The 19,622-nt window shown below is 35.2% G+C and overlaps 1 protein-coding gene across 1 annotated transcript in view; it reads left to right on the top strand.

The window, feature by feature from the left end:
* LOC141394700 (zinc finger matrin-type protein 5) overlaps nucleotides 1–19,622 on the top strand; it is a 345,637-nt gene that overhangs the window by 141,112 nt on the left and 184,903 nt on the right. The window lies entirely within an intron of this gene.

Here is a 19,622-nt window from a genome sequence, read left to right as displayed (position 1 = left end):
AGGTCGGAATGAGCAAACAAATTTTGGGGAGAAAGAGTCAAGGTTTTGTTCTTATGCAAAAATCTCCGCTTCTGTTAAGAGTATTCCAAAAGAAAAGCCTGATAACGAAAGTAGAAAACTTCATCTTTGCAACAATGTAAAGTAGATTGGTACAGGTGGTCAAACAACGATGATATCGCATTAATCGCTAATCCAAACAAAGTTTTTATTTTTGGGATTTTTATTGTAATGACGAATATCATAGCTTTGGTTGGGGAACTTCCAAAAGCAAAGCCTGACCATGAAAGTAGAAAATCTCAACTTTATTATTATGCAAAGTAGGTTGGCGTAGGTGGTCAAACAATGGAGATATCGCAAATACATCCCATTTTTTTAATCGCTCTACGGGTAGGATCAGATTGTAACGAAATTTTGGTGGCTGATGGAGGTTCCAGAGAGGATGGTCGGGTAATATTCAGGAGTCAGAATTGACAATAAATTGAGTGCAAGTCCAATGTGCACATGGGTTCCAGCCGACTGACTACACCAGGGAATTTCGTTTTTGAATAAAAATGAATTTTTTGTCTTTTTTCCTCCTCCGTCAACTTCGAAACGATCCAATTTGTCCTCTATCAAGTGGACAACTTCCTTCAATACGTTCGACAATGTAGATTGAGCCATGCAATTGTTGTAATCATTGCCATGGGACTTTTGGAAACTTACCTCCGAAAAATCTCAACGCAGCGCACACTTTTAAAAGTGGGGGTATTGCTGTTGATCTGTAACGTACTTTGAAGTCATCCTTTAACGTTTCCACAATGTAAACTACGGCATCCTTTGGCAATCGAAAATACGGCTCAACCTAAAATAATTTACTGATTATACAGATCTTTCCAACATGAGCTTCAACTTACAGCACAGATGGCAATTCCAATGGATTCGACTTGACCCTCAAATTTCTTCTAATAGATGTCATGTCCTGTACATTTTCTTAATCATCAACAAATAATTCCACTGAACTTATCATTTTAAAATAGTTTTTTTTTTCTGGAGAAAAGTTTTGTACCCCATGCGAAGACTAAATACCAAATTTAAGCGATTTGGATGGGATGATAAACCCCTAAAAATACCGAAAATCGGGATGTACCGTTCTATGATAGCCTCCATAAATGTGGACCTATGTCCACAATTTTTGGTGGAGAAGTTTTTAACCACTGAAAACCATAAATGTCTACAGTCAATTTGAGCCGAAACTGTAAATAAAAACATGAAAATACCTGAAATCGAGTGGTACCGATATATGGGGGCTGTACCCTAACGTGGACCTATTTAGAAAGTTTTTTGTGAAAATGCTTTCTTACCTCTGGAAACACAAAATCACAATTTACAAGCAATTCGGTAGTCAAATGCGACTAATACCTTCATAATTCCTTAAAGTAAGGCGTCGCGTTATATGGGGGCTATACCAAAACGTGGACCTATATAGTCCATTTTCAATACCAAAAGTTCAACGGACAAATTGTATCCACTTAATTCAATCCGTTCGGGCGCTAGAGTGATTTTTACAGACGGACGACAAGGCTATATTGATGTAGAATTGCACGCTGATAATGAATATATGTATATATAGATTGGCGCACCAAATAACTAAAATCGGGCGAAAATGTATATGGGAGCTATATACAAACCTGAATCGATTTCAGCATAATTTGGCAATCTTTTATCTAGACCTAACCGTCACACATTTTAAATTTCATCAAAATTGGACATACATGGCGTGATTGATGTACCAAAATACCTAAAATCGGGCGAAAATATAAATGGAAGCTATATTCTAATATGAACCAATTTCAATATAACTTAGCAAACTTATTTCTAGGCCGAAATCCGTCACATTTTCCAAATTTAATCATAATTGGACAGAATTTATCTGTTTGGTCAATTAAATTTTTTGATTCGGGCGAACATATACATGGCATCTATATCTATATATGAACCGATATTTACAAAATTTGGCAGATTAGTTTCTATAAACATCTATGTACAACGAATTTGGAAGGTCTAGCGTGACCCTGTAATTCATTGCCTCAAATCCCTGGCTTTGGCCCCACAGGGTGTTGGTACGCTTCGGAAGCTAAATTCAGGAAGTATTGACTGGCCTCCCCAAAAAATTCTACCGTCGTGAAAGACGCCACGAGCACAAGCTGCTGTAAAAAAGTTCATACCGACCCGACATATGTCTCTAAACAGTACTTGTGCCCTAATTTTTGAAAATTTGTGTGGGGGTACTCGAAGGAGTGAACCGATATAGTCCATATTCGAAGCAGATGTATGTTACTTCCTTCGAGAGTTATCGTGCGCACCATCCATCCATCGATTCTTCAAACTTGATTTAATTTTGGGCAAAATATTTCGAAAACCAAATATATTTTGATGTATTTGCGTTCTAAGCCACGATTCTCTTTGAGTATTTTTATATAAATGGAATCCGTTGTACGCGATTATAATATTGTGTGTCCTAACAGTAATATGGGTATTTTACCCAACATAGAATGTGGAGGCACATCCGGCGTTATTGAAGAATCTATTTGAAATAGGTGTATATTGATGTATTTTTGATGGTGTTTAGGCGGCACCCAACTAATGTGTTTAGTTTTGTTAGATTTTAAATTTGAGCAGAATCCAAGTACACAATTTTATTTCTTCTCACTAATCATAATAAATAAAAATCAAATGTCGTTCGTTGGTTATGGCATCAGTTGAGAAAGGCTGGACCGATTTGGATATTTACTTTTTTTAAATGTTCGTCATAACCCAACTTAGGTTTTTATGCAAAGAAATTTCGACCATTACAAATTTAGTTTCGGAGGGGCCTGGGGAACTCCCATATACCCCAATTTTTTTTTAAAATGCTATATTTAAAATAATTACGGATGTATCGGTTGTGAAATTAATTTGCGAGACAATTATTGTTGTGTCTCCGAGCTTACCTACTTTTTTTAGGAACCAAAGACTTGACCACGTCCACATTTTTAAATTATTTAGGTCTACAAAACTACTGAACCGATTTTCCTGAAATTGTCAGGGAATGTACAGGGATGGCCCCAAAAACAGGGCGATATTTTTAAAAACGCTATATTTGCAAAAATTACGCATGTATCGGTTTAAAAATTTAAGGATTAATCTACAATGTAGTACTTCTTTGGGGCCTAAAGACCCGACCACCCCTTTTTTAAATGTTATATCTCCAATACTACAAAACCGATTTTCATTTGCAGCAAAAGCTCAATGTTGGCGTTGTTATGTATATTTTAGTAACTTCGTAAGAGGTGGGGTATCTTCCCCACGTCTTTCTTTTAAACGCTATATGTATAAACTTAAGATTATTTCAGTTTCAGCATAAATTTTGGGAGGCAATGGGGTTATGTATACCCTAGGTACATATTTGGAATCCAAAATACCGGACCACGCCTACTTTTTTAAATATGTTATATCTTGAAAACTGATGAAAACGCCCACTCTTTTCAATAGATTTTTTACCAAACTACTGAACCTAATTTCATGCAATTTTCAGAAAATGTTCAGGACTATCCCGTGTCCAAAATGCTATATATTTGTAGACGAACTTCGGAATCCTATTGTTTTATAATTGATATATTTGCTAAACTTATGAGTGCATCCAAATTAACTTTCGAGACAACGATCAAGAAAAACGTTATATTTACAAATGTTCTTAAATGGTGAGGTTCAACGGTCCATCAGCCATGAAAAACTAAAACATATATGTAAGTCTCAATAAACGGGAGAATTCGTCTTAACTATTCTTTTATCTTTTATAATTAGATCGCTTTAGGATAAAGACAGGGGACATGGACGATAATAAATCCTAAACTGCATCAATAGGCGAAAAAATCCGACAGTCCGTAAGAGAAATTAAAGGTTACAGACAAAATTTGTTGGTAAATTTAAAATCCTCCTCGTTTTGACAATGGACCGAAGAAATGAGGTAGAAAATGCCTTTTTTTTTAATTGTCAAGCATAAAGTCCATAAAAAGTTGTCATTAAAACACATTACAATGGGTCACTAACGCGGACCGAGGTCTGCTAGTAAACAATATTTAATACAAAAAAGTAGTGAATTTTACAAAAAAAAAATTAAATTTAAAGAAAATGATAGGGACAAAAGTTTTCATACACCCCAATGAAATACAGTGAGTGTCAAAAATATTCGGTTTGGAATTTTACCAATAATAACACCTCAGTATTTTAGAAACCTCTGTCCACTTACCAAAAAACCAAATACTGAAAACCAGTAAAGACTACTACACCACTGTGAATAGGTAAAATATATATGGGAGCTAAATCCAAATGTGAACAGATTACGATATAATTCGGCACATATATTTCTAGACCAAACACCGTCACACATTCCAAATTTCATCAAAATTAGACATACATAGACTCTTTGGTGCATCAAATACCTTAAATCGGGTGAAAATATATATGGGAGCTATATCCAAATCTGAACCGATTTCGATCAAACTTGGCAAACTTATTTCTAGACCAAATTCCGTCGCCCATTCCATATTTCATTGAGGTCGGACATATATAACGTGTTTCGTGCACCAAATACAAAAATCGGCCAAAAATATATATGGGAGCTACATCCAAATCTGAACCGATTTTGGTATAATTTGGCACACTTATTTCTAGACCAAATTCCGTCACACATTCCAAATTTCATTGAGATTGGACAGCGTGTTTGGTGCATCAAATACTTCAAATCGGCCGAAAATATATATGGGAGCTATATCCAAATCTGAACCGATTTTCACTAAAAGCAATAGCGTTCTTCATTAGGCTAAAAAAATGATCTTCCCCAATTTTCAGCCAAATCGAACAATAAATGCGAACTGTACGTTACGAACGGACGGACATACATAAATCGACTCAGAAAGTGATTCTATGCATGCATATCCCTAGAAGGAACTATGGGTCTATTTCTTTTCCTTAGGCATGTTACATACAAATGCACTAACATATAATACCCTTACCACAGGGTGGTGTAGGGTATAATATGTTGGTCCTGTGGCAATTAAAAAATCTGTATAACATGGAACCACTGCACCCTATAACCTAGAATAATAAGTAAAAGTTTGTTAACCCTGTTTTCGACGCGTCAAAAATATTCGGCTTTTTAACCTTTTTTTAAATATTTTGTTAAATTACAACTTATTATCGATCTTTTTCCGCAATATTAGTACACAGTTTAATAAATGCGAATAGAACTTTTGTTCCTGTGTGCAAAAATAATACCTTTTATATCAAATTAATTTAATTAAACGCCAAGGAATAAAAAAATATTAAAAAAACGAATATTTTTAACGCGCCGAAAACAGGACTAAAAATGTTATTTATTATTCTAGTTTATAGGGTTGCCGTGGATCCATGTTATACACATTTTTTAATTGCCACAAGACCAACATATTTTTCAGTATTTGGTTTTTTGGTTATTGGGCAGGGGTTTCTAAAATACTGAGGTGTTATTATTGGTAAAATTGAAAACCGAATTTTTTTGACACTCACTGTATGTGAATTACCGCAAAATTTATGGAATTATCAGCAATATTTATACATTTTATTGTTTTGGCGAATGTCTCTGGCAGGGTTTCGGAGTCGGAGTCTACGAGTCGGAGTCGAGCAATTTTGCCGGAGTCGAAAAAAATAACTCGATTCCGACTCCGGGCGAAATTTTTTCGACGTTATAGAAATATAACATTAAATTTGGAACAAGAACATTATATATTATACTAAGCTAAAGGATAATTCACAGGATATTTACTATCCTCTGAAGTGTAGTCTATTCATCCATATTTTGTTGATCCAATTGATTCCTTAGATTTTTGCAAACAAAAGTAAAATTCTATGACAATCGAATTAAGATTGGACCTTTAACCTCGTTCGTCAGAAATCTTACTGGTCTTCTCCCTATTTATAAATATTGCCTTAGTATGAGCGATGGATGGAAACAATTTATTTTATTTTGTATGCAGCATATAAACTGTTTTTTTCTCGAAATCGGCCACAAAAATAAACGACAATTGGTTTATTAGTTTTCGAGCTAGAGTTGGCAGCGCAAAATGTTTTAAAAAAAACAGGGCTTCGAAGACGACCTCAAAACTTTGTAATATTTTTTTCTTTCAGATGAAGAAAGAACATCTCAGGAAAAAATCAGGAAAAATGACTTTTACTGCGCTTTACAACTGGGGGTCTCTTTTAAGGCTAAGCACACTTAAATGTTGGCTTACATCCAGTTTGAAACTTGGTCTTGTATTGCTTACAATTTTTATTGCATGTAGTCCTTATGATTTGTATTGCCCCTTCATTTCCACATATCTTAAAAGCTTAAAGATTTTCTCACGCGCAAGAATTCCGTCCAGAATATTCAGGAAATCCGACAAAAAATTTCTAACTTTGCTATTTTTCAATGCAAGATTCGGCAGAAACAATATTGATATGTTCGAATGTATTCCTATTTACTGAATATGTAAGAAAAATCTAATACATTAGCCTATATAGTCCAAAATATAGGAAAACAGTTAAAAAATTGTGCACATTTTATTTATTTTTAGTGGTATAGGAATTCACACTCGGAGTCGATCAGGAGCCGGAGACGTGAGTCGAGCCAAAAATACCTCGACTCCGAAACCCTGGTCTCTGGACTCTGGAATATTGTTTATAGGATTCCACTGCGTGTAGTTATGAAAAAATATATAGGTTTCTTGTTAAATAAGTGGGTATAAATGCAGGTCAAAGTGACCCTATTTGGATTTTTTTTTGTCTCAATATTTAAGTTGTTTATAAAACTATGATAATATACAAAATTAACAACGAATTTTAAATATATATATTTTTTTGTAATTTTAATGAAAAGACGAAAATACCTTTGGTTTCTTTGGGTCACTTCGGTTTTTGATTTTATAACGGTAAATGTAGTGAAAAATGGGCTTTCTTGGATTTTCAACTTTAAACGGACATTACTTCTTTTTTCCACAACCGATTTTCAAACTCTATCCCTTATTGGAAAGGGGAGAATATTGTCTTGTACCTTAGCATGTATGATTCTAATTGTGATTATCTTGCTTAACAATTACGCACAAGGTACCAATCTTTTATAAAGGAAAATATGAAAAAACCAAAAAGTTGAAACACAAAAAATGCCATAGCGCATTCATTTTTCAACCGATTTCGTTGGTTTTTCCCATTTTGGAAAGCCAACTAAATTTCCTACAGTAAATAATTGTACTGTAAGGTACCGTTTACGCAGCCTAGAGCACAAGGAAACACATGTCACTGTTTTTAATGGGTTTTTGTCACATACAAACCACTATTACTTAGCCATTTGTTAACCGATTTAAAAAATCTATGGCTTATTCGAAAGACATTATTCTCCCCTTTGTAGTGAAAAATAGGGTGTGAAACCGGTTGTGGAGAAAAGAAGTAATGTTCGTTTAAAGTTAAAAATCCAAGAATGCCTATTTTTCGCTACACTTACCGTTATAAAACCAAAAACCGAAGTGACCCAAAGAAACCAAAGGTATTTTCGTCTTTTATGGACTCCCACAAAACCGAATTATGCATCAGAACACCTGCAAAAATTGTTTGTCAACTTTTGTATCACAGTGTAATTGATGTCCGTACTTGTGGATTTTTTTCAAGGTCAAGTTTAACAATATATGTATGATGAAAATAGTTGTAAGTAAGATCGAGTTGGGCTGTTTATCTTATCATTTTATAAAAAGGGAAGAGTTTTTTACCAATCTCCATCGAAATTCAGAATGTCAGAATATAGTATAGGGTAATTTCCTGGCGTTTAGGTAAACTTTAGAGTTTTGATGTATTCTAGGACCAATAGTAACATTTTATGGCGAACAAATTTCTAGAATATTTTGGTCTGATCCGACCACATTTTATAGGAGATTTTAAAGATTTATGGAAAAAGGGACCAACAAGACCCCTTTTTAAGAAAAATATTCCTCGCATTCTTGTCAGTAAAGTTGCCAAGGATACCATATACTTAAAGTGCAAGGATTCCAAGTAATCTTAACTCAAATATTTCCAAAACTGTAGAAAAGGTAGAAACTTGCATCCCTATTTTAGGTTCTTGTTTTTTTTTTTGGGCAACATTGATACCAATATTTCCTTGGTATGTAATGCAAATAGAGATTTCATTTCTTTGGTGACTTATAGTGAAATTTAGCGGAAAACATTTTTGTTTTTGACGCCGTTCTTCTAAAAAATGTTTTGTAATACAATTTTGCCAAAACTCACATGAAGTACGATCTTAACACTAAAATGTGTTTTTTGCATATTTCTGGAGTTTAGGTAAGATATAGCGTTCCGGTGTATTCTAGGACTTATAAGCAAAATTGATGGCGAACAAAATTGTAGAATATTTTGATCTGATACGATCACATTTTATAGGAGAAGGGACCAAAAATATCCAATAAACACTAATAGAATCTGTAATCTTACCATATAATACTGACGCATCTTTTAAAACCGCTGGAATTTTCAGAATTTTCCATGACTTCACTACATACATAACTTAAATTATTTTCAAAGTTCCTTAATATAATTATTCTGACTTACCGGTTAAATCACACTATTTAATCATTAACATTTTTTTGAACATTTTTGGGTTTGTTGCCACGACACATTACAAGACATGATCATGCATATTGCCGTACAAAACCATTTCGAAAATTTCGTTAAGGAATCGTCGACAAAAATGTCATCGAAGACCTGATTTTCTATTGGGATAGGACTATAAAGATATAGCTCCTCAAACAAAGAAAATTGTTCGTAGGTAACTTATATTTAAATTTATATAAAAAGGACCACATATTCAAGGAATTGCATTTAAACAAGTTATTAGAAATATTACAACTTTTGAATTGGCTGCCACGATAGTTACTGCCACTATTTTGATAGGAGTGGGGTATTTTTATTTATTTATTAATCAACTTTACAATAATTCTAAGCCATCGGGCCAATTAAAATGAATTACATTATATTACATATATGTATGTTATCACTACTCTGTGTGCATATGAAACTTTATTAGCCCGTTCATGAATGTAAACTCCCCGCGAGTTTTGTCTTTCTGCCGTTGCAACTTAAAGGAGAAAGTGAAACAACTCACGGGGAGTTCATATTCATGATTGGACACTATATGAAATAATCTTATAGTTACGAAAATACTTGAAGCCATAAGGCAAAAAAAATCATACAAATATTTATATTTATATGTATGATACTACTATCGCTTACATTATCATGATAATGGTTCTATCTTGATTTGTTTGGAAGATGTTTTCAGACATTTCACGTCAAATAAATCGAGATAGAAAGCCGTTAGGATAAACATGACTATAGTTTCAATTAAATTTATTTCAAATGGAAACCAACTATGTGGCAAACCCAGCAAAATTCGGATCCGTTAGTTATTTCAATGTAATGTATCAAGGTAAAACTACTTACTTAGTAATGAGTTCGGTGGCACAGATCGTGTGTGTCTGACTACAAATCCTCAGGTTGTGTGTTCAACGCTCGTCGTCGGCGAGATTATTTTCGAACTTCTAGTGGCCATATAATAACTAGTTATTCTAATTATTCAGTGCGACATGCCCTTGTTAAAATAATGGGTTAGTAAGGGATTTTGTAAGTAACCAAACAGTACTCAAAAAAACCATTATTTAATAATTATTTTTATACCCTCAGCATTTATGCTAACGAGGGTATATGAAGAAAAGACAAAATTTTTTAGTTTTCCATAAGAAAAAAATTAAAAATTTTTTTTTAAGCTACATGAATGATTTTTGGTACATACATTGGGAAAAAATCCCATTCTTAAATCTTTTCGAGATACTAATTTTGGTTGTTGCGCGCAAAAGTTATGGCGGTTTCAATTCTGATAAAAAGAAAAAAATCTTTAAAAGACTCTAATCATTATATCGAGAAACTCTCTTAATTAGGAGCTCCCTACATACTATATGGTTACTGAGGTCCCATAACTTTAGTCAAAAATTTGTAAATTTTCGCGGAAATTAGGAAAGCATTCAAAACAATTGGTAATTTACAACTTGTTCTAATAAAATTCAAGCTATTTATGCATCTGAAAAATATATAAAAAATATGTACGTAATCTAAACATCGCGAAGATTCAAATGAAACCAAAACTATACAAATCCGTTTAGCGGTTTGCATATTATAGCAAAAAACAAAAAAATTATTGAGGAAATTTATAAAATTTTTCTAAGAGAAAATATTTATTAAAATTTATTTTGTGAGTTAGTTGAACAAAATGTAAGAAAAATAGGTAGGAGTTTTTCTTCTATTTTAGTTAAATTCCACGCAATAAATCACATTTTTTATTCTAATCAATAAAGGCGCTAACCCACCCATTGTAAGTTGACAAATATCAGGGATATAGAAAAAATATATTTTCTTTTTATACCCTCAGCCTTTAGGCTATGAAGGGTATATACCAGCGACGACCACAGAAATACAACCAAAGCGAAGACATGTATGAACGTATGAGTGAAAAAAGCAACAACCACATTATGTTTTTGTTTGTTTTCATTCATTTACACTGTACGTGAGAGAGAGTAGCAAATGCAAAAACAACTCAGTGGGCGCCCTCACTATACGATCTAAGCAAAGAAGCTCGTCCCTGGTATATACACTTTCATACGGGCAAAATGTGCCTCATCGAAATAATGGTTTTAGACCCCAAGTATGTTTGGACGAAATGTGTTTCAGACAATTTGGAGTCGATTGAGCAATGTCCGTCCGTCTGTCTGTCTGTCTGGCTGGCTGGAGCGCACGATAACTCTCGACCGGATGAACCGATTCGGTTCAAATTTTGGCTTTCGTAATATTTTGCCCAAACTTAGTTTAAGTTCGAAGATGAGCTATATCGGTTCACTCCTTCCGGTACCTCCCCCACAAAAGTTCGAAAATGTTCGGAAAATTTGTGCGCACGATAACTCTTGAAGGGAGTAACCGATTTGGTCCATACTTTGCCCATCGTGGAGCGTGTACCAGACTTAGATCAGGTTTTAATATGGACTCAATCGGTCCACTCCGTCGGGTACCTCCCACACAAAAATTTGGCAAAATTTCAGTTTAGGAACATCTCTCGAATCGCTTTGATTTTTGCTTTAGCAACTTGTACTCACTGTCCTCCATACGACGGTATAAGTTTCATCAGGGGCAAGTCCATACTTCCTGAGAAAATAGCCTGAAAGTTGCAAAAAACCCCTATGACACCGTGTGAGGAGGTTGGAGGGCAAAATAACTCTCGATCAGGTCTGCCGATTCGGTCCAAAGTTTTGCCTTAGTAATATTTTGTCCAAACATAGTTTAAGTTCGAAGATAAGCCATATCGGTCCACTCCTTCAGGTACCTCCCCACACAATAGTTCAAAAATGTACGGAAAAATTGTGCGTACGACAACTCTTGAAGAGAGTTGCCGAATTGGACCATACTTTACACATCCTAATATATCTACCAGATATAGCAGGTTCAAATATGGACTATATTTGTCCACTCCATCCGGTACCTCCCAGACAAAATTTCGGATACATGTTCACTTTAAGACCTGCTTTCGAATCACTTTGATTTTTGTTGAAGCAACTTGCATTCGCTGCCTCAATTGCGATGGTAAAAGTTGTTTCAGTGGCAAGTCCATACTTCTTAAGCAAACATCCCTGAAGTTGTAAAAAACCCCTATGGGTATCTCCTCCGCAAAACTTTTGATCTTTAATCCTAATCAACATTCTTGTCAGTTCAAACGCCCAAAATTTTTAAAACTCCCTAAATACATGCGTTTTTTTTGTGAAAAAATTGTTTCAATATACACAGGCTTAGGGTATATCTCTGTCGGCAAAGCCGACTGATACTTTTTTACTTGTTTACTGGGAACTCCAGACAGGTTATTAAAGAGGGAATATTACACTGTGTGTAATTTTTTGAGTCATGTTTTATTAACCATATTCTGACTCCACAGTGTGAAAGAACACCAAAAATGAGAAGACACGTGTCTCGCCGTTTTTCCCTATCTCATCAACTTTCGCGGTTATAGGCCTCCAAAGGTTTCAGGATTCGATGTAAAAAGGGTCATTTAGTCAGAACTATATCTTTCAAACCGTTACGAAATTTGAATTTATCTGAGAGGCAAAGTTGTAGCTCTTGTCTTGAAGAACAAAAATTGTGAACACATATCATCCATCAAACTTCATATCCAAGGTTAAAATCGCCATGGTCAAATTTCTTTTAAAATATTTTCTCAAGTTTTTTATACAGCTTTCAAACCGATCAAATTTGAAGCAAACAACCAACTACAAAAATGTACCTCAGATCTCAATAAACATCTTTTTAGAATATACGAACTCTGAAGAAACGGGTCTTAATGGTCAAAATAGCTAAACAATTGCGATTTTTATCCTCTTTTCTAGGATTCTGCTCCATAGATATTAAACCGTTTAAAATTCAAGAAAACAATCAACCACATTAGTGTAGCAAAGGCATCAACAAACAACTTTCTGGAATATGCGAAATGTCTATGAACGGTTCTTAATGGTAAAAATAGCACAAATCTTTTGAAAATATCCAATTTTTATACTTTTTTCTCCGGCTCTGGTCCAAAGATACGCAACCGCCCAAAAATTAAGGATACACTCAACTACAAAAATGTACCTTAGATCTCAACAAACAAGTTTCTGGAACAAATGAAGATTCTAGGAACGATTCTTCAATCTCAAAATTCGATTATTTTAGATCATTCTTTCCTGTTCAGGTCCGTAAATAGCAAACCTTTCAAATTTCCTTGAGTTTTTAACAGTTCGTTATTTCCAAACCTGAGCAGGGGGAATGTTAAAAAAATTTAATTGTTCGTGAATTTCGACCCTAAGAATCATTCCTAGAATCTTCATATGTTCTAAAAAGTTGTTTATTGTACTCATAGGTACATTTTTGTGGTTGGGCGGTTGCGTATCTTTGGACCAGAGTCGGAGAAAAAAGTATAAAAATTGGATATTTTCAAAAGATTTGTGCTATTTTTACCATTAAGAACCGTTCATAGACATTTCGCATATTCCAGAAAGTTGTTTGTTGATGCCTTTGCTACACTAATGTGGTTGATTGTTTTCTTGAATTTTAAACGGTTTAATATCTATGGAGCAGAATCCTAGAAAAGAGGATAAAAATCGCAATTGTTTAGCTATTTTGACCATTAAGACCCGTTTCTTCAGAGTTCGTATATTCTAAAAAGATGTTTATTGAGATCTGAGGTACATTTTTGTAGTTGGTTGTTTGCTTCAAATTTGATCGGTTTGAAAGCTGTATAAAAAACTTGAGAAAATATTTTAAAAGAAATTTGACCATGGCGATTTTAACCTTGCAGATGAAGCTTGATGGGTTATATGTGTTCACAATTTTTGTTCTTTAAGACAAGAGCTACAACTTTGCCTCCGAGATAAATTCAAATTGCCTAACGGTTTGGAAGATATAGTCCTGTCTTAATGACCCTTTCTACATGAAAGCCTCAAACCTTTGGAGGCCTGTAACCGCGAAAGTTGATGAGATAGGAAAAAACGGCGAGACACGTGTCTTCTCATTTTTGGTGTTCTATCACACTGCGGTGTCAGAATATGGTTAATAATTTTCGTGTTGCACAGTGTTATAAACAAAAGTAACGTTATATAGGGACTTTATCCAAACATTAACCGATTTTTCTTTAAATTGGTAAAACTGAAGAGGAACCTTAGAAAATATGGCATATTAAATTTGAAGACTATTCAATTAAAACTGATCGAGTTATAGTAAAATCGTGAAAAGATATGTACTTACTTACTTAGCTGGCCCATTACAGAACATTTGTTACATAGACCGAACTAAGAAAAGATCTCCAATTCTCTCTGTTTAGTGCCTCGCTTTTTGGAATACCGTCATCTCTTCATCCACTTGTTTGCGTCATCTATTCTTTGGCCTGCCAATTCTGCGTGCACCGCCATGTGGCTCGAATTTATACGCGGGTTCATCATCGCTCATTCTTATTATATGGCCTAGCCAACGCAATCGCTGCATCTCGATACGTTTAACTATATTGATGTCGTTGTATAGCAGATACAGCTCGCGGTTCATACGACGTCGATATTCACCGTCAACGCAGATTGGTCCGTAGATCTTTCGAAGAATTTTTCTCTCAAACACGCCAAGCACTGCCTTATCTGCTTGCGCAAGTACCCAGGCTTCGGAACCATACATCAGCACGGGTAGTATCAGTGTTTTGTAAAGCGGTATTTTTGTTTGACGAGTTGTGGCTTTGTTTTTAAAGTGCTTACTTAATCCAAAGTAGCATCTGTTGGCCAATACAATTCTTCTTTTTATTTCACAACTGATGTCGTTTGTTGTGTTTACGGCGGTGCCGAGGTATACGAAGTCTTTTACTACCTCAAAATTATAGGAACCAACTTCAACAGTTGGTCCGATCTCAATGAACGCATTGCGCGTCGACACCATCAGCTTGGTCTTCTCGCCGTTTACCGCCAGACCCACTTTAGCAGATTCTCCTTCGACCTTCATAAAGGTATCGCTTACTTATTTTACTGATCGTACCATGATGTCTATATCATCAGCATAAGCTGTTACTTGTGGCTATTGGTGTAGATTGTGCCACTTCTTTTGACGCTTGCCTCTCGTATAACCTTTTCTAGCAGGATGTTGAAAAGATCACACGAAAGGCTGTCTCCTTGCCTGAAACCTCTTTTGGTACAAAACTCTTCGGATAGGTTCTTTCTTATTTTAATTGAAGATCTTGCCAGTTAGAGTCATTTTACAAAGCCGAATGAGCTTTGCGGGGATACCAAATTCAGACATTGTTTGGAATACCTTTGAACCTAGCGGGCTGTCGAAGGCTTCTTTATAATCGACAAAGCGGTGGTAGGTGTCGATCTGCATCTCTTGGGTCTTCTCCAGAATTTGCCGCAGGGTAAATATCTGGTCAATGGTGGACTTGCCAGGTCTAAAGCCGCATTGGTATGGTCCAATTATTTCGTTGACCATGGGCTTTAGCCGTTCGCACAATATCCCTGAAACTATCTTGTAGGCGATAGGGAGAAGACTTATGCCCCTATAGTTGGAGCATAAAGTCTTATCTCCTTTCTTGTGGACGGGGCGCAGGATGCTTAGGTTTCAATCGTCGGGTAATCGTTTTTCCTGCCAAATGAAGCTAACTAGCTGATCATACACCTTATCAGCGTGTCGACTCCGGTTTTAAACAGCTCGGCTGGTAGGCCATCAGCTCCTGCTGCCTTATTATTCTTCAGCCGGTTTATTGCTGTCATTACATCATCTTGGCCGGGTGGTATACATTCAATACCATCTTCTGGGATTGGATCTGTGGTATCTTCGTCGACTTCGCTACTATTGGATACCAACAGTTTGAAAAAATGTTCTTTCCATATCCTTAGCACACTATCTGTATCAGTTACCAGATCACCTTGCTGGTCTCTACAGGAGGATGTGCCAGTTCCAAAGCCATCAGTTTGATGTTTTACTCTTTGGTAGAATTTTCGGACTTCATTCTGTCTCCTGTGAAAAGATATGTATTGGGGCTATATCCAAATCTGAACCGATATAAACCAAAGTTGGAATTTTTCATTCCTATGCACTCATAAGTACTTATACAAAAATGTATCATCTTAGATTGACTCCTTCCATTTTTGTCCAAGTTCCATGTAGGAAGCGGTACTACTGTATACCGTCATTACTCGAAACTTAAGACGTTTTCCTTATTTGAAGCCTTTACCTAATTAACTGCGTGTTGCGTGTGCGTTCAAAACTACAAAAACAAAATACATGTATTTGTTTTTGTTTTCAATTTGAAATACATGTATTTTGTTTTTGTATTTTTGAACGCACACGCAACACGCAGTTAATTAGGTAAAGGCTTTATAATGGACAGACTGACAGAAGTTTTTGCTAAAGACATATACATTTTCCATCAAAAAATTAAAATTTGCAATAAAAAGCTTAGCTTTCGGTGATTTTTACCCAATGGACCAATGAAAAAACGACCTATATTTCGGCGCACTTCATTACTGTAGCAAAAAATATATAAAAAATATCAATTTGCTACAATTTAGAAAAAACTGGGAATATCTCTATCATAATTTAACAACTTGAAATAATGATTGCGACAATTTGTAGCTTGAAAGGTATACGTTAGACAGTATTTCAATTATCTTACATTTACATTGATGTATTTTGCATTAAGGGAGAGAACAAGAGTTGGTTTTCAAGTTTGGTTTTCGTAATTTGCCGGAATACGTCTTCCAGAATTTAAAATGTGAACTTAACATTAGATTTGAACAAGTGAGGAAAGGCTATAGTCGGGACGGGGCCGACTATGTGATACCCTACACCACTACCCCTGTGCATAAGTTTTTTTATTCGTAAACATTTCTTTTAGGGAGATACTAAAGTTTTCACTATCTGGCTTTTATATCATTTGCAATAACTCTGATATTTTACAATAAATTCCACATTTTGTATTAATTTAAAGCTCAGTTTCATTATCAAGCTCTCTCCTTGGAATATGTTCAAACCAAGCAGAGATATCTGACATGGAAATAAAATTCCACAAATTGGAAATTGAGATATCCCAGCGTCTATTTCAACATCACAAGCATTTCACCAATTTTAGTAACGCAATTGGGAGCATTTTAAAGCTCAGAATGTCTTCATTGTTGAAACACAATCCAAACAAAGCTGAGAAACTCGTCAATACAATTCAAATAAAAAATTGGATAAGTGGAATGTGCGCCCACCTATTTTGCATCATAATAAAGCTTATATTTTCTTCATCCATTGACTGGCTTTCATTATACCCTCCACCATTATATGGAGGGTATAATTAAATTTGTCATTCAGTTTGTAACACATGGAAATATTCCTCGGAGGACCCTATAAAGCATATATATTCTTGATCAGGGTAAAATTCTAAGTCGATATAACCCATGTCCGTCTATCCGTCCGTCTGTTGAAATCAAGATACAGCTCGCAATTTTTAAGATAGAGCTTTGTAATTTGGTATAGAAGTTTATATTACACCTAGGATGTTTGGTGTTGCAAATGGGCTATATCGGTCCACCTTTTGATATAGCCTCCCATAGAATGGTACCACCCGATTTTCGGTATTTTGAAGGTTTTTAGCTTCTTTATCACACCGAATTGGCTGAATTTGAAATTGGTCGGTATAGGCCTACGCCTTCATATAACTCCCATAGAACGGTACCTCCCGATTTGCGGTATTTTGAAGATTGTGGCATCAATGTTCTACCGAAATGGCTGAAATTTAGTATTTAGTCCTCATTTGTGATATAAAATATTCCACATGAAATTTGTCGGTATAGGTCCACTCTTTCATATAGCTCCTATAGAACGGTACCTCCCGAATTTCAGTATTTGAAAATTAGCCACATTGTTTTACCGAAATTGCTTGGATTTGCTATTTAGCTTTATTCATAAACGAAAGGAAACTAATTGTTCAGTTTTGCTTCAATACAACTCGTGTTGGAGGGTATAACAAGTTCGGCCGGTCCGAACTTAACGCCGCTCTTACTTGTTTTGGAATACGACTACTAAAAGCGGAGATATTCGCATAAGAATAAAACTATAAATTTTTGTCCACATAATTTTTTGCCAATTCCGACTCTTGAATACTATCCGACCATCACCAAACTCAATATGCTTCTTTCTCTCTGGGAGCAATATTAACAACCAAAATGGAAAAATGTTATGCATTACGGGCTTTTGCAATATCTACGTTGTTTGATCACCTACACCAACTTACTTGCAACAATGTAAAGGAAATCTTATCTTCTTCCATTGATGGGCTTTCCTTTAGTAATACGCCTACTAGAAGAGGAGATTTTCGTAAATGAATAAAACGTTGAATTAGTTTTTTTGCCAATTCCAACTCCTGAATATTATCCGACCATCACCAAAATCAATAGGCTTCTTCCTCTATAGGACCGCCATTAACCCTCAAAATTTCGTGATGATCCGATCAAAATTGCCAACTGTAGCGTGATTAAAAATATGGAAAAATGGGATGTATTACCGGCTATTGCTATATCTCCGTTATTTGGCCACCTTCGCCAACCTACTTTTTAGCATCTGGGGCCCCCATCATGACGATCCGATTGAAATTGCGACCTGTAGCGTGATAAAAAAAAAGAGATGTATTACCGACATTGCGATATTTCTGTTATTTGGCCACCTACGCCAACCTTTGCTTTTTGGAAAGCTCACAACCAAAGCTGTTCGTCATTATAATTAAAATAGCAAAAATGAAAATATGGGTTTATTTGCGACAATTGTGATGTCTTCGTTGTTTGACCACCTACGACAGCCTACTTTACATCGTTAGAAAGGTGGTATTTTTTACTTTCATTGTCAGGTTTGCTTTTGGTATACCCCTTATAGAAGCTGAGGTATTGGCTTTGGAAAAAAAACGTTGACTTTTTTCCAAAATTTTGTTACGATCCGATCAAAATACCGACCTGCAGCGTGATTACAAATTTTAGACGGACGGAGGGACGGAGACAAGTAGCCAGATCGACTCAGCTCGTCGAGACATTCATTTTGGTATTTCTATGCGTTACAAACTTTTTGGTCAAAAACAGCATATAGTGCCCTTCCCACAAAGTGGGGTAGGGTATAAAAATGTGTTCCACAAATGTTAAATTGCAAGCTTCTTCTTGCAGTAAACTCAAATTCTACTTAAAATTTCTCACCGATAATTGCGACCTACGCTCTGTACAAAATCGGTCAAAAAAATTGTTTTGGTCAATTTAATCCACAAAATATTATGCGATCATCACTAATAACAATAGGGGTCTATTCTGGTCTGAACCCGACCACCATACAACATTTCGTGACGATCGGTCCATAATTGTGACATGGAGCTAAATCGCATTATTTCGTCGAGATATGAATATTTCGCGCTGTTACAGGAATTTTTGGAAAGACAAATTTATAATACAATTTCCACATTGTGGTATAGGGTATAATTAAATCGGTGCCCGGAGTTGGGAGTTATGTCCGTGAAGCAAATGCGGACATATGTATGTAACTCCAAACGATTTTTTTAATTTCAAAATTATTATTTTTTTTTGCTTAATTATGAAATTATCAGGCATGTCACAGAAACAAATTTCGATCGAAAGTGGAATTAATTCCGTATTTAGCTTCTTCAGAAAACGAAAAACGAAGAATTTTTCGGAATGAAACCACTTTTGATTTTGCAAACGGAATTGTATTTTTAATTTTTTTAAATTTTCACTTTAAAACAATCTAAAAACACTTAGAAATAATAAAAATGTTGTTTTTTTAACAAATTCACATTTATTTCATATTTAAACTAAATAATGAAGTGTTCCGATTTTACAAAATCGATCGGAATCTGAAGAAGCTAAAACAAAAACGATCGAAATGAAATTACGGAATTGAAACCATTCCGATCGGAATCTGTGACATGCCTGTATGTCAGTATCAGTTCGGAGAAATTTTAG

The sequence above is a fragment of the Musca autumnalis genome, unplaced genomic scaffold (genome assembly GCF_047663935.1).
Source record: "Musca autumnalis isolate F117 unplaced genomic scaffold, ASM4766393v1 scaffold_2, whole genome shotgun sequence".
NCBI lineage: Eukaryota > Metazoa > Arthropoda > Insecta > Diptera > Muscidae > Musca > Musca autumnalis.
The sequence above is the reverse complement of the archived record's forward strand: the minus strand, read 5'-3'. Positions and strand labels throughout refer to the sequence as shown.